At 46.0% G+C, this 8,783-nt stretch overlaps 1 long non-coding RNA gene across 1 annotated transcript in view; it reads left to right on the forward strand.

Annotated features, from left to right (window-relative positions):
* The window catches only part of LOC114584928 (uncharacterized), a 93,538-nt gene extending 89,033 nt beyond the window's left edge, over positions 1 to 4,505 (forward strand). Inside the window, exon 3 of the long non-coding RNA XR_013392077.1 lies at positions 4,160 to 4,505. This is a non-coding gene — a long non-coding RNA (uncharacterized LOC114584928). The remainder of the gene's footprint in view (positions 1 to 4,159) is intronic.
* Positions 4,506 to 8,783: the final 4,278 nt, after the last annotated feature.

The raw sequence follows: 8,783 nt of genomic DNA on the forward strand, positions 1-8,783 counted from the left end.
ACACAATCTGAATCAAAATTCTCTCCCATCCCTAGACCAGGACATTACTAACAAGCTTAGCTACATCCTAAACATGATGTATAGAGAAACTTCTTTATAATTTATAAATAGATATTAAAGCAAGGGGTTTTAACTTCCTCTGGCAGTCTTATTTTCTGCACAAAATGGTCCTGACCTGACACATAGCAATGGCTGCCTCAACCAATCCTCCTTCAGAGATGCATCCAGATACTTCCCTGGGCTGGATAATTTTCATAACGCTAATGTGGATACGCATCCAGCTCCGCTTCTTCAGCAGCCATGTGTGCGGAAGGCTGCTTCCAAGCACAGATCTCTCTTGCTGAACCCACCAAAGTATCTGATCCCAATGAATTCTCCTTGCCGTCTAGTGAACCTGAGTGATAAGTTTGTGTCTCATTACTCCTCAAGCGTTCACGGTGATTTCATCCCATCTTGCTGTGAGACCTGAGAATTTTGGAAGCTGGTTAACTTTTTTAATCATGGAGAAGAAACTTTTCTTTAGTATGTTTAGCGTTGTCGTATTATGATTCCAATGTATTCTGAGGTAGTAAAATATCCCCCCCAAAAGCCATGTGTGCTTAAGGAAGTTGTTACACTGCACTGTGTTGTAGGGTGTGGAAATCAAACCAGACTGATTTGCCCTGTGCTAAACCTCCTTTGGAGATTTCCTGCTCAACGACTGAGGGGACTAGAGTAACTCCCTATGGACTTAATTATCTGTTCTTCTTTGCAATTTTCAATCTGAGTCTTTGTTGCATCTTGGCAACAGTGTTATGCTCTTGGGCCCATTGGTAGTGGTGTCTGTGGGGAAGATGTTTGTTCCCCACAGGCATGACTCGGTAGGACTTAGCCATGTCGCTGGGTTGGATACTGGAATCCACTTCTAGTTCTGAGGTGGCCATGTTGTAATGGGAACGAACCGGGGCTTCCGAGCAACTTAGGTTGGGCTCAGAGTAGAATTTCACTTCCAGGCTGGAGGCTGGCATGCCCCTTGAGGCAGAATGTGGTTCGCTCTGGGAGAGCGGGTTGCTGGAAGAGGGCGCTTGGCCAGCAGAATGTTGGCTGCTGGTGGACACTCCTGCCGCCGCTGCTGGGTAATGCCATGAGCTCAGAGGGGTGGCTGAGGAACGGGTGGGCGGAGGGCTATCAGGCTCCGGCTGCACCACTGACTTCTGGCTCAGAGAGATCACCATCGAGCTGTGCGGCGTGGCCACTTCCACGGCACTCCTGAACGTCTGCAGCACACGCTCATTCTTGTGCTTCTCCTTCTTCTTCTGCGACTCCTCCAGCCTGAGCTGACGCCGCTGGTCACGCACCATCTGATTCCGCGTGTCCACCAGGCCTCTGTGAAGCAACAGGGAGGATAGGTAGGGGAGGGTTAAAAAAAAAGCAGGGATGAGGGAGCTGAAGAAGAAGTGTTTGGATTTGATAAACCACTTTATCACTACCCAAAGGAGTCTCAAAGCGGCTGACATTCTCCTTTCCCTTCCTCCCCCACAACAAACACTCTGTGAGGTGAGTGGGGCTGAGAGACTTCAAAGAAGTGTGACTAGCCCAACGTCACCCAGTGGCATTTTGGGATCAAAATCATTTACCTTTCTCTACCGGTACAGTGATTTCCATACACTGCAGGGATGGACAGAAGGTTGTACTGGCAGATAAGCCTCTGGGTCATCTGCAGTGCATCGGCAAAGATTTCTGACTCCTCCCATTTGTTTATCAATGGCAACAACAAAGCAACACACACACACCAATTACATTGCTGAAAGGAAAAAAGCTGTAAAGCAGGGAAGAGGAATTTTTATTGATCCGAGGGCCAGCCTGAGTTGGATACACATCACAATCACAGCTCAAGGATCTATTCCACCCAGGCAAAAGCACTGGAGGATGTGGGTCAGGGCCCCAGTAAGGAGTGTGGCAAGGGCCAGAGAGGGAAGTCTGGAGAGCTGCTTGAGGTTCCCCATTTCTGATACAGAGGGTGGAATAACCGGAGGTATTTTGTGTGTGTGTAAAGAATGTACAATCAGTTCAGTTTTGGTAAAGGTAAAGAGTAAAGGGACCCCTGACCATTAGGTCCAGTTATGGCTGACTCTGGGGTTGCGGCGCTCATCTCGCTTTATTGGCCGAGGGAGCTGGCGTACAGCTTCCGGGTCATGCGGCCAGCATGACTAAGCTGCTTCTGGCGAACCAGAGCAGCGCATGGAAACGCCGTTTACCTTCCCGCCAGAGCGGTACCTATTTATCTATTTGCACTTTGACGTGCTTTTGAGCTGCTAGGTTGGCAGGAGCAGGGACCGAGCAACTGGAGCTCACCCCGTCACGGGGATTCAAACCACTGACCTTCTGATCGGCAAATCCTAGGCTCTGTGGTTTAACCCACAGTGCCACCCGCGTCCCTTCAGTTTTGGTACTGGGACCAAATTCATGGGCTCAGAATTATTTTATTCTAATTGTCTGTCTTTCATCGTGGCTCCAGTTGGTGGACCTCAACCTTCAAGTAAAAAAGAAAGCAGGTCCTGCAAGTCTTCCCATTTCTGTTATACAGAGGAGCCTTGTGTGAGTGAGCTGCAAGGCTGGGTGGATGCAGGGGCAAAGAATGCTTCCAGGTGAGAAGTCCATCCGCTGGTGCACTCAGCAATGTAGCAGAACCACCACCTTGAAGGCCCTGCCTTAGTACGCAGCACATAGTATTGCTTTGTCCTGTTGCATGGATTTCTTCTCTTTTATCACTTCCTTGAGGGTGCTTTGATCATCACTGTGCTTCAAGTGCTTCTCTTCTGCAGTTACCAAACCTGTCTAGTATTTCTACTAGGATACTGTTTTGCAGTTGGAGGGTTAGTCTGGATGAGTTCACTCCCAGTCCTGTCTATAATTGCAAAGCTAAGGTTTGCTCAGGAGAGTGATGATAGAACCAGCAGGACTGCTGGAGATCATCCTGATGGCACTGGCAAAGTAGTCAACCATGCAACTGTTGTGAAGAAGATTTCTATCAATAGATGGGGCCTTCTGGAAGCAGAGAGTCATCTGGTAATCAGGTGTTCACATCCCACCTCCCTGGGAAAAGTGGTATCATTGGTATGTAAGACTGCAATAGACTGGCAGTCCTGGAAATGAGTGTGAAACAGACACATCATTCCTCCAGGGGACATGTTTATTCAGCATTCTTCTTGATTTGCTTATGTAGCAGCTGGATGATGTGCACTCTTTACTGAACATTTGTTATGATTTGGTTATGGGGTGGTTACATAACAAGGAACATTCATTCTAATTTGCTTGTGGTGTGTCCACACACCCTCCCTAGAAATGGGAAGGCCTGGGAAAAAACCGGAAAAATGGAGGGGTATTTCCCCCCATTTTTTTCCAAAGCTGTTTTTTTCCAGAAAAATTGAAAAAAAAAACCCAGTTTGATATAGTTTGAATATTCCACACACACACACACACACACACACACACACACACACCATTTTCCTGGGGGAAAATCAGCTTTGGAAAAACCTGGACTTTTCCAAATTTTCCCGGGTTTTTCCCAGGCCTTCCCATCTCTAGCCCTCCCATCAATCATTTGTTCATCTGACACTTTTCAATGCATTTCCCTGTCTCTTTCCAAACTGCAAAAAGTCTGTGTGTTGTTTTTAAAGTGGATTTGTTGCACTCAGGCAACAGGGTGCTTTGATGCACTTTAACTCCGCAAACCTAAAGTACTAGTATGTACCTGAATCTGGAGGGCACAAACAGAGACCTGACTTTCTGTCCTAGCTGGTGGACACCCCCGCTGCTGCTGCGTAAGAACCCTAACTTGATTGCCTAAGCTTGCATTCCGCTCTTCCCTCCCCATTTATTTTTCTTTAAGTGTGTCATCTCTTTCAGATTGTAAGCCTGAAGGCAGGGTAGGGACTGTCTCCCTACTGAGCTTCTAAGCAGCTCTGAGACCCCTTTTGGCCAAAGTGAAAGCTTTTAGAGAATGCTTTTACATGTGCAAACAAACAGGATGCCAGGCACTGTACAGAACAGAGGAATAATGCAGTCTGCTGCACATCACATTTCGTATTAGGATTTTAAAAGAAGTTCGGTTTCCCAGGAGAGTTAGCCAATGCATCAATTTTATTCCGTTCCTGCCCTTCTTTCTCTCCATCTACAGAGGCTGGATAAAGCCTTTAAAGAAAGAGCAGCCCTTTGATTGGATCGTCATCCTTGAACCCGGGAAACCAAAAGCCAATTCAGATGTTTGAAATAAGTACAATATACAGTCCTCCTGGGCTCGCTTTGTTCTCTGCGATTAAGAAGCCAACCTGCAAACGGAACAGCAACTTCTTTTATAACTATGGAAACTTATTATCTAGTCCTGACAAAGCATTTTTCATCCTCTAGCTAAGTCAGAGTTTTAGCTAAGTCAGCATGCTATTTTGGTGTGTATTTTCTTATATGCCCGAGCTTACGTTGCATTTGCTTTTCCACAACCCACTGAATAAAAATATTTTCAATGATTTAAGACTCTTCTTTTGCCTTAGCTTACTCATAGACTGTGAACTATCAGTGTGCCACATTTCTTATTATCAGACTTGTATAATATCATATTCCTGAAGAGGGGCAATGGTGAGATTCAAAGTACCCTGTATTAAGAAAGAAATGGTTGCACAAATTTCATAGACTCACAGAATCATATATCTGTTACATACCTGCCTTTCACTGGATTAACTACTGCTATGGAACTTGGTCATTCTGTCAAGAATTACCATATTTTCCCGTGTATAAGACCCCCCCCCCGTGTATAAGACGATCCCCATTTTAGGGGGCTCCATTTAAGAAAATGGGGAGATTGCCCAGAGTTGTTCAGCTTTGTGTGTGTGTGTGTGTGTGTGGTGCTTGCCAAAAACCGCTCGCCCAATTGCCACAGCGGCAGCCAACCATCAACAGGCCTTGCCACAGCCACCAATTACCCGCCAAATTGCTGCTGACAATCTCTTGCTCACGGCTGCAACCAATCGCCCGCCCCCCCCCCTCTGCACTATACGTGTATATGATGACCCCCAATTTTTAACATTATTTTATACAGTGGTGCCCCGCAAGACGAATGCCTTGCAAGACGAAAAACTCGCTAGACGAAAGGGTTTTCCGTTTTTTGAGCTGCTTCGCAAGACGAATTTCCCTATGGGCTTGCTTCGCAAGACGAAAAAAATTCTGGGTTTGAATTTCTGTGTGGTGGGTGGCTGGGGGAACAGTTGGGGAGGGGTTTGCAAGAATCTGGAAGATTGTTTTTTTTCCTGCATTTTTATGATTTTCTGTGACCATTGGGCCACTCTGCTGTTTTTTTTAAAAAAATCTGGATTTGAATTTTGAAATGCTCTTTACAGTATGTGTGACTTTAAAGAGCACTTACTAAACTCTTGTTGTACCAAATTTGGCTTTGTTTGGACTTTTTTTGACCATAGGTAAAGGTAAAGGTACCCCTGCCCGTACGGGCCAGTCTTGACAGACTCTAGGGTTGTGCGCCCATCTCACTCAAGAGGCCGGGGGCCAGCGCTGTCCGGAGACACTTCCGGGTCACGTGGCCAGCGTGACATCGCTGCTCTGGCGAGCCAGAGCCGCACACAGAAACGCCGTTTACCTTCCCGCTAGTAAGCGGTCCCTATTTATCTACTTGCACCCGGGAGTGCTTTCGAACTGCTAGGTTGGCAGGCGCTGGGACCGAACAATGGGAGCGCACCCCGCAGCGGGGATTCGAACTGCCTACCTTTCGATCGGCAAGCCCTAGGCGCTGAGGCTTTTACCCACAGCGCCACCCGCGTCCCTTTTTTGACCATAGGAACGCATTAATTGATTTTCAATGCATTCCTATGGGAAACCGTGCTTCGCAAGACGAAAAATTCACTAGACGAAAAAACTCGCGGAACGAATTAATTTCGTCTTGCGAGGCACCACTGTAATTTAAAAAATCATCTTATACATGGAAAACTATGGTAAATCTCATCTAAAGGCTGGATCTGCACAAGAAGCATCTTGGGCCCCTCCAAAACAGCCTCACATGAACTCAGTTTACTCACCTTTAAACTTTTGACATGGTGACCCAGCCGCTCAACGGTTCTCTGTATCTCTAGCTAAGGGCTCATCCAGACGACCTGTTTATGCAGCATTTCATCCTGATTTGCTTACACAAAGCTTACAAGGTGGTTAGACTATGTTTGGTCTTTCTTGCACATTTCCTCTGCTTTGTTTACAGGGTGGTTATATGGCAATGAGCATCCATTCTGCATTCATCCTAATACTGTTGTGGAGTGTTTGCACATCTTGTAATGAACCATTCATTCATTTCAGAGTTTTCCATGTATTTCTCTGTTTCTTTCAAAACTACAAGAAGTCGGTGGTATGGGTTTTTTTTTTAAAAAGAGGGGGATTTGTTGCACTTTAACAGAGCACTTTAATCCGCTTTATTTGTGCAAACTTAACATTATGATAATTCCTCCTACAAAATACTGAGAAGGGAGGCACTGCAGATCACACAGCCCAGTGTTGCTACTTTGCAAAACAACAGTGCCTTGCAATTTGCAATACAGCTAATCTCCTTTGTCATGCTCTTGAATAAGAGCAAAATTCCTTAGGAAGCCTCAGCTGTTTGGAGAAATTTGTCCAGATCCTGCAGGCATGCCTCAAAATGTGCTGACTGGAGTACTGTATTTTTTGCCCTATAGGACGCACCGCCCCATAAGGTGCACCTAGTTTTTTGGGGGGGAAATAAAGGGGGGGAAATTATTTTTCCCCCAGGCGCGGGGCTGGGGCGGGGGAAGCCCGAGCTTCTCCCGACCCTAGCCCCCAGAACAGGCAACTCTCTGCAAGCTGCGGGAGCCCAGCGCCGGGCTCCCGCGCCTTGCGGAGAGGTGCACCGTCTGGGCACGCTGAGCTCAGCGCACCCAGCCTTCGGCATGCAGGCAACTCTCCGCAAGCAGCAGGAGCCCAGCGCCGGGCTCCCGCGCCTTGCGGAGAGGTGCGCGAAGTCTGGAGAGCGAGAGGGGTCGGTGCGCACTGACCCCTCTCGCTCTCCAGGCTTCAGCGAAAGCCTGCATTCGCCCCATAGGACGCACACACATTTCCCCTTCATTTTTGGAGGGGAAAAAGTGTGTCCTATGGGGCGAAAAATACGGTAATCTGAAGCACAAAAGACAACCTCCAAATCTTTCTTAGGGCTTATCCCCACTTCTGCCTGTCCTGTGTCTAGAAAGCATGGTTCTGAGCATGGGTTTTGTCTTTGCCTCACCACTTCCCACCAGAAACTCCCTCTTTAGTGCTAAATCGGAACAAATGGGCAATCTGCAAAAAACCCAGCTGCCATTTGTTCCGATTCAGCACTAAAGTGTGGATTTTTCCAGGGGGAAGCAGTGGGACAAGCAGAAGTGTGGATGAGCCCATAGTCGTGTAGGAGAGGAAATTTATGCAGGTAAAGCAAGTATTGTACCTGCTAAAACTCACTCTTCTGAAAGAAACAGGAACTCAGTGTGCAAGGAAGGCAGACTGATTGGAACCTTTATGCTTACCCTTCATCCTTAAATCACAGCAATATGAAGTATCTTAATGTTTTTGCTTTTAGGATACAATTATGCATACTATCTTAACGAATACAAATATTTAGGAGCATAAGTACATCAGTGCCTGCCTTATGCCAAGTGAGACTATTTGTCTACCAAGCCCAGTATTGCCCATTCTGAGGCCTCATCTGTATTGTAAGGTGCAATGTACAAATGTGACACTTGATGGCGATGGTGAGCTATGGTAAATTCAATATATTTTTTTCAACACTTTTTTTAAAAAAAAAAACCACCACAGCAGTTTTTTTATGTGTGTAGATTCCATTTGACTGTCAATATGGATATGCTTCCATATCAGAGCTGTATTGCAGAAAAGTGCATGGCTGCTGAAGGGAGAAGTGTGTGTGTGTTAGTCATCACTTGCTGGACTAATTTTTAAAAGAGCTTGCTTCAGAAACAACAAAAATGTGTCTCTGTTTCAAGCAGAGACGGGGAACCAGTGCATTCCCTATGGACTACAACTCCCACCATCTCTGACCATTGACAATGCTGGCTGGGGCTGATGGGAACTGGAGTCCGTCAACACCTGGAGGCTCTTCATCTCCTGATCTAGAAAGCACTAAAACTGCTTCTGCCACACTATAAATATAAAGCATATTAGATGATGATGTATGAAATGAAAAGGATTTCGCAAAATGGCATGAGCCTAGGTGGGAGAATCATGTTGTTTGTCGCTAGTAACATGACAGGAATGTCTAACTGGTGACCATGACACACACAGTTCCACATGGGAATGCAAAGATAATAGTAATAATAGTAATAATAATAATAATAATAATAATAATAATAATAATAATTCTATATACCTGAAGGAGCGTCTCCACCCCCATCTTTCAGCCCGGACACTGAGATCCAGCACCGAGGGCCTTCTGGCGGTTCCCTCATTGCGAGAAGTGAGGTTACAGGGAACCAGACAGAGGGCCTTCTCAGTAGTGGCGCCCACCCTGTGGAACACCCTCCCTTCAGATGTGAAGGAAATAAGCAGCTATTCTATCTTTAAAAGACATCTGAAGGCAGCCCTGTTTAGGGAAGTTTTTAATATTTAATGCTGTACTGTTTTTAACACTTGATTGGAAGCTGCCCAGAGTGGCTGGGGAAACTCAGCCAGATGGGTGGGGTATAAATATATTATTATTATTATTATTATTATTATTATTATTATTATTATTACACTGCTTGGGGGTT

Source organism: Podarcis muralis, chromosome 1 (assembly GCF_964188315.1).
Source record: "Podarcis muralis chromosome 1, rPodMur119.hap1.1, whole genome shotgun sequence".
NCBI classification, from domain to species: domain Eukaryota; kingdom Metazoa; phylum Chordata; class Lepidosauria; order Squamata; family Lacertidae; genus Podarcis; species Podarcis muralis.